Source organism: Heptranchias perlo, chromosome 7, assembly GCF_035084215.1.
Source record: "Heptranchias perlo isolate sHepPer1 chromosome 7, sHepPer1.hap1, whole genome shotgun sequence".
NCBI lineage: Eukaryota > Metazoa > Chordata > Chondrichthyes > Hexanchiformes > Hexanchidae > Heptranchias > Heptranchias perlo.
Window position 1 is genome coordinate 47,896,162 of NC_090331.1, and position 6,000 is coordinate 47,902,161.

Sequence of the window (6,000 nt, forward strand, 5' to 3'; positions counted from 1 at the left end):
TGTCTACACAGCTGGGTGCAGTATAGCAGCAACTAACAGCTTACAGAAATAAAAGAAAGTCTTTCTCAGTCATAGCTACATGTAGAAAAACAATACAATGCTACACCAAATGACATCTTTCCCATCTCTGCCGACTTTGCCTGCCATTTTGAAAATTCACTCAACAAGGATGAGCAGTTAAGCTTATGGGCTGTCTCACTGTAAGTCCAAGCAGAATGTGTTGTAGCAATAGGTTACAGAAGTAGAATGATGCTTCGGTTCTGTCCTTTTTAATAAAGAGAATAAATCTGGGACACACTGTACCACATAATGTTATTGTAACAATGCACTAAGGCACAGGAAGGAGGGGGGTGTAGGATGCAACTCACAAGCATGATCTCAGCTGTCCTGTCAGAGGAAGCAACAAGCAAAGATTTGCCAGGGAGGAGTGTTCTCACCTATCTTCTCAGACAGGGGATTTATGGAGCACAGTGGATTTTTAAGAGGGGAAAATATATTTTAAAGGTGCAAAAATAACAAAAATACAAACAAATTTAAAAAAATCTCCCAATCCCAATGTTCAGTCACTGTTCGCAGTAAACTGGGCAAATCTGTTAATGGGTAAAACGACTGATGATCAGTGGGAAATGTTTAAAGAAACATTTAACGTGATGCAGAATCGGTTTATACCCCTGAGGGGCAAGAACTCTACTTGCCAAAAAAAACAGCCATGGACAACTAAAGAGGTAAGTGACAGTATAAGACATAAGGAAAGGGCATACAAAAAGGAAAAAAATGGCACAGATCCTGGCGAATGGGAAAGATACAAAGATCAACAAAGGGTCACAAAACAGATAGCAAGAGCTACAAAAAGAGAGTATGAAAAGAAACTCGCAAGGGATATCAAAACCAATACGAAGAACTTTTATAGATCCATTAGGAAAAAAGAGGGTGGTCAGGAGCAGTGTTGGCCCCTTAAAAACTGAAAGTGGGGATATTGTCATTGACAATGGGGAAATGGCGGACATGTTGAACAATTACTTTGCATTAGTATTTAGAGTAGAAAAAGAGGATAGCATGCCGGAAATCCCAAGAATACTAATATTGAATCGGGGACAGGGACTCGATAAAATTAACATAAGTAAAGCAACGGTATTGAAGAAAATAATAGCACTAAAGAGTGACAAATCCCCAGGACCAGATGGTTTCCATCCCAGGGTTTTAAAGGAAGTAGGTGAGCACATTGCAGATGCCCTAACTATAATCTTTCAAAGTTCTCTAGATTCAGGAACTGTCCCTCTAGATTGGAAAATTGCACGTCACTCTGCTTTTTAAGAAAGGAGAGAGAGGGAAACCGGGGAATTATAGATCAGTTAGCCTAACATCTGTTGTGGGGAAAATGCTGGAGTCTATAATTAAGGATAGGGTGACTGAACACCTCAAGAATTTTCAGTTAATCAGAGAGCCAGCATGGATTTGTGAAAGGTAGGTCGTGCCTGACAAACCTGATTGCATTTTTTGAAGAGGTGACTAAAGTAGTGGACAGGGGAATGTCAATGGATGTTATTTATATGGACTTCCAGAAGGCATTTGATAAGGTCCCACATAAGAGACTGTTAGCTAAGATAGAACCCCATGGAATCGAGGTAAAAGTACGGACTTGGTTAGGAAGTTGGCTGAGCGAAAGGCGACAGAGAGTAGGGATAATGGGAAGGTACTCACATTGGCAGGATGTGACTAGTGGAGTCCCGCAGGGATCTGTCTTGGGGCCTCAATTATTCACAATATTTATTAACGACTTAGATGAAGGCATAGAAAGTCTCATATCTAAGTTTGCCGATGACACAAAGATTGGTGGCATTGTAAGCAGTGTCGATGTAAACATAAAATTACAAAGCGATATTGATAGATTAGGTGAATGGGCAAAACTGTGGCAAATGGAATTCAATGTAGGCCAATGTGAGGTCATCCACTTTGGATCAAAAAAGGATAGAACAGGGTACTTTCTAAATGGTAAAAAGTTAAAAACAGTGGATGTCCAAAGGGACTTAGGGGTTCAGGTACATAGATCATTGAAGTGTCATGAACAGGTGCAGAAAATAATCAAGAAAGCTAATGGAATGCTGGCCTTTATATCTAGAGGACTGGAGTACAAGGAGGCAGAAGTTATGCTGCAGCTATACAAAACCCTGGTTAGATCGCACCTGGAGTACTGTGAGCAGTTCTGGGCACCGCACCTTCGGAAGGACATATTGGCCTTGGAGGGAGTGCAGCGTAGGTTTACGAGAATGATACCCGGACTTCAAGGGTTAAGTTACGAGGAGAGATTACACAAATTGGGGTTGTATTCTCTGGAGTTTCGAAGGTTAAGGGGTGATCTGATCGAAGTTTATAAGATATTAAGGGGAACAGATAGGATGGATAGAGAGAAACTATTTCCGCTGGTTGGGGATTTTAGGAGTAGGGGGCACAGTCTAAAAATTAGAGCCAGACCTTTCAGGAGCGAGATTAGAAAACATTTCTACACACAAAGGGTGGTAGAAGTTTGGAACTCTCTTCCGCAAACGGCAATTGATACTAGCTCAATTGCTAAATGTAAATCTGAGATCGATAGCTTTTTGGCAACCAAAGGTATTAAGGGATATGGGCCATAGGCAGGTATATGGAGTTAGATCACAGATCAGCCATGATCTTATCAAATGGCGGAGCAGGCACGAGGGGCTGAATGGCCTACTCCTGTTCCTATGTCCCTATGAACTCTGATTTCTATATTATTTGAATTATTCTCTTTTTAGCAGGTGACAGTATAAAACTTTAGCTTGCTGCAAGCTCTTATGCTATTTGCCAGAAATGACCTGTGAAATTAATCTCTTATCCTCAGTATGTAAATTTTCAAGATGTCATCCATCATTTGTACAGAAAGATTAAAGAAAACTTGCACATTCACTTTCAATTATTAATGCACCTTCTGCACTTGTAAAGGTTCTCATTTTGCATGTGGGTGAGCTGCGCAAATTACAACTGAGTTTTCCATTCACCCAGCTCTTAATATGAGGAGAGGTTGAGTAGATTGGGACTCTACTCATTGGAGTTCAGAAGAATGAGAGGCGATCTTATTGAAACATATAAGATTGTGAAGGGTCTTGATCGGGTGGATGCAGTAAGGATGTTCCCAAAGATGGGTGAAACTAGAACTAGGGGGCATAATCTTAGAATAAGGGGCTGCTCTTTCAAAACTGAGATGAGGAGAAACTTCTTCACTCAGAGGGTGGTAGGTCTGTGGAATTTGCTGCCCCAGGAAGCTGTGGAAGCTACATCATTAGATAAATTTAAAACAGAAATAGACAGTTTCCTAGAAGTAAAGGGAATTAGGGGTTATGGGGAGCGGGCAGGAAATTGGACATGAAGCTGAGTTCGGATCGGTCAATGCCCTGTGGGTGGCGGAGAGGGCCCAGGGGCTATGTGGCCGGGTCCTGCTCCGACTTCTTGTGTTCTTTAGATTTGTGGTTGGGATCAGATCAGCCATGATCTTATTGAATGGCGGAGCAGGCTCGAGGGGCCGATTGGCCTACTCCTGCTCCAATTTCTTATGTTCTTATGTTCTTAATTGTTTTCTATGCAGTATCATTGTTTGGCTCCTCCACAAATAATCAGGGGCAATGACAGATGCTCTGTCACTGCACCTGATCTGGACCAGCAGCGTCAGGGGTGTGTTATACCAAGTATTGAAAACTAATTTAAGAACTATTATTAAATTAATCCTCGTCCTTTAAAATTATTTTTTAAAACGAGAAATACCCTTCAAAAGTTACACATTTTCATATAAAAGAGGCTGGTAAATATTTTTGTTTGTTTGCAAACACAACACAATAATGTAAATAGTGCAAAAACACCATTGTCCTATCTTGACAAAAATGACACGTGGTTTTTCCAACTCTGCTACCTCCACCAACAAATAGATTTACAAAATATGCTTTTATGAAAGCAGTGTCTTTTTAATTATACAAGCGAGGTATAAACAGAATACCCAAATGGAGAGGTTTCAATGATTTAAAAAAAACATTTATGGTCGTCAGATCTCATACTGGGTGAATTAAACTTTGGATTGCACAATACTTTGTTTTAGATATCCTAGATAAGTGCAAATCTTCCTGAAAAGCGCTAGGAACCACTTAACAGTAATCACAATCTGTTTTCCTTACAAACAGGCTGATATAGACAAATGCAACAATATTGTCCGAACACACTAACCTTTCCGAAAGAAAACTCCAGGGAGCTATTGAATCTGTCAGCCGCCTCTCTGCAGTTTTTACACAGGTTCCAAGACTCGGGAGCTTGTGCCGAGCAGGGGAAAAATTCACTGATCTGTGTGATTGGGAGCTCAGTGAAAGGCGGCTGACCTTCGCTGCCGCCAATCGTGAAGAAAACACCGAGTTCATCACAACTATGTTCCAAACATTTTATCAGATACAGAATGAAATGTTTCAGCAGCCACCCACTCATGCTGTACCTTTCATGTTTACAACAGTATTGTTTCCCCCCTCCGGCTAAAGCTTCCAATAGAACAAGATGCGATCTGGTTTGCTTCGGGAAGCAACAGGTTACAAATTCCAGGCACCACCAGAAATAAACGAATTGTAAAAGAAAATAAATAAAACAAAACACTTTCCCCCCACGACTGTCAGCACTGGGACTTTTCTTAATTTTGACTCTAAATACACATGACAATATATACCGATTCTTAATGTTCATCTCCACAGTCACAGAACAGAAAACCACAAAAGAAACCTCGATGAGTTCCTGACTTTACAGCAGGCGCTCTCTCAGGGACATTGAGAATAATTAAACCTGGTTATACAAAACCAGGTAAACCTCATCTATTCATTCACAGTTCATTCAACTAATGTTGAGATTGTGATTTTTGAGATGAATGACAATAAAAAGAGCACAAACTAAATGTTTTCAGGATGCCTGATCTGCTTGGTTTAAGAAGCAGAAAAAAACATTTTAATGTAACATAAATAGTAAATTATTGATCTCTGGTTCTTGGAAATGGGACAATATTTTTTCTGCAATCAGTAAGAGTTTTATTTTTACTTACAGAGAGAGCCGATAGATCGCAGCTGGTGCCAGTGGAGGAATCTCACAGTTTGCCGATTTCTTGGAGTTACACAGGATCAACTAACCTTGCGATTTGTTGGAGTCCAATTGCGACACAAAAAAAAAATCACATTGTTGTGATATATAGCACCCACCACATTTTTGACTGCTTTCGTGCTTTGGCTACCGTCAGCCTTATTAGGAAATGTGTTCATCTTTGTGGGGGGATAAAAACCTTTCATAACAGCTATACTAAAACAATGTTGACAACAAAGTATTGTCCTATCAGAGGCAGCAAGCCGTTTGGCAGACACAAGACTGGATTTCTCCACAGAACACAGAGGAACACAAAACGAGGAACAGGAGAGAATACCAATCACAGCAGAGAACATTGTAAAATACCAAACCATAGCACAAAAAGGGCAAAATACCAACCACAGCACAGAGAACAGAGTAAAATACCAACCACTCCACATAGAACAGGGTAAAATACCAATCACAGCACAGAAAACAGGGTGAAATACCAACCACAGCACAGAAAACAGGGTGAAATACCAATCACAGCACAGAAAACAGGGTGAAATACCAACCACAGCACAGAAAACAGGGTGAAATACCAATCACAGCACAGAAAACAGGGTGAAATACCAACCACAGCACAGAAAACAGGGTGAAATACCAATCACAGCACAGAAAACAGGGTGAAATACCAACCACAGCACAGAGAACAGAGTAAAATACCAAACCACAGCACAGAGAACAGGGTAAAATACCAATCACTCCACATAGAACAGGGTGAAATACCAATCACAGCACAGAAAACAGGGTAAAATACCAAACCACAGCACAGAGAACAGGGTAAAATACCAATCACTCCACATAGAACAGGGTAAAATACCAACCACAGCACAGAAAACAGGG

The 6,000-nt window shown here is 40.6% G+C and overlaps 1 protein-coding gene across 4 annotated transcripts in view; it reads right to left on the minus strand.

Moving 5' to 3' along the window:
* The window catches only part of mylka (myosin, light chain kinase a), a 316,681-nt gene extending 311,495 nt beyond the window's left edge, over positions 1 to 5,186 (minus strand). For 2 of the 4 annotated variants that reach the window (XM_067987462.1, XM_067987457.1), the window contains exon 1: positions 4,231 to 4,699. The gene's annotated coding sequence lies outside the window, so the exon portion shown is untranslated. The other 2 variants (XM_067987458.1, XM_067987459.1) reach the window with 2 other exon arrangements.
* Between the last annotated feature and the right edge of the window lie 814 nt (positions 5,187 to 6,000).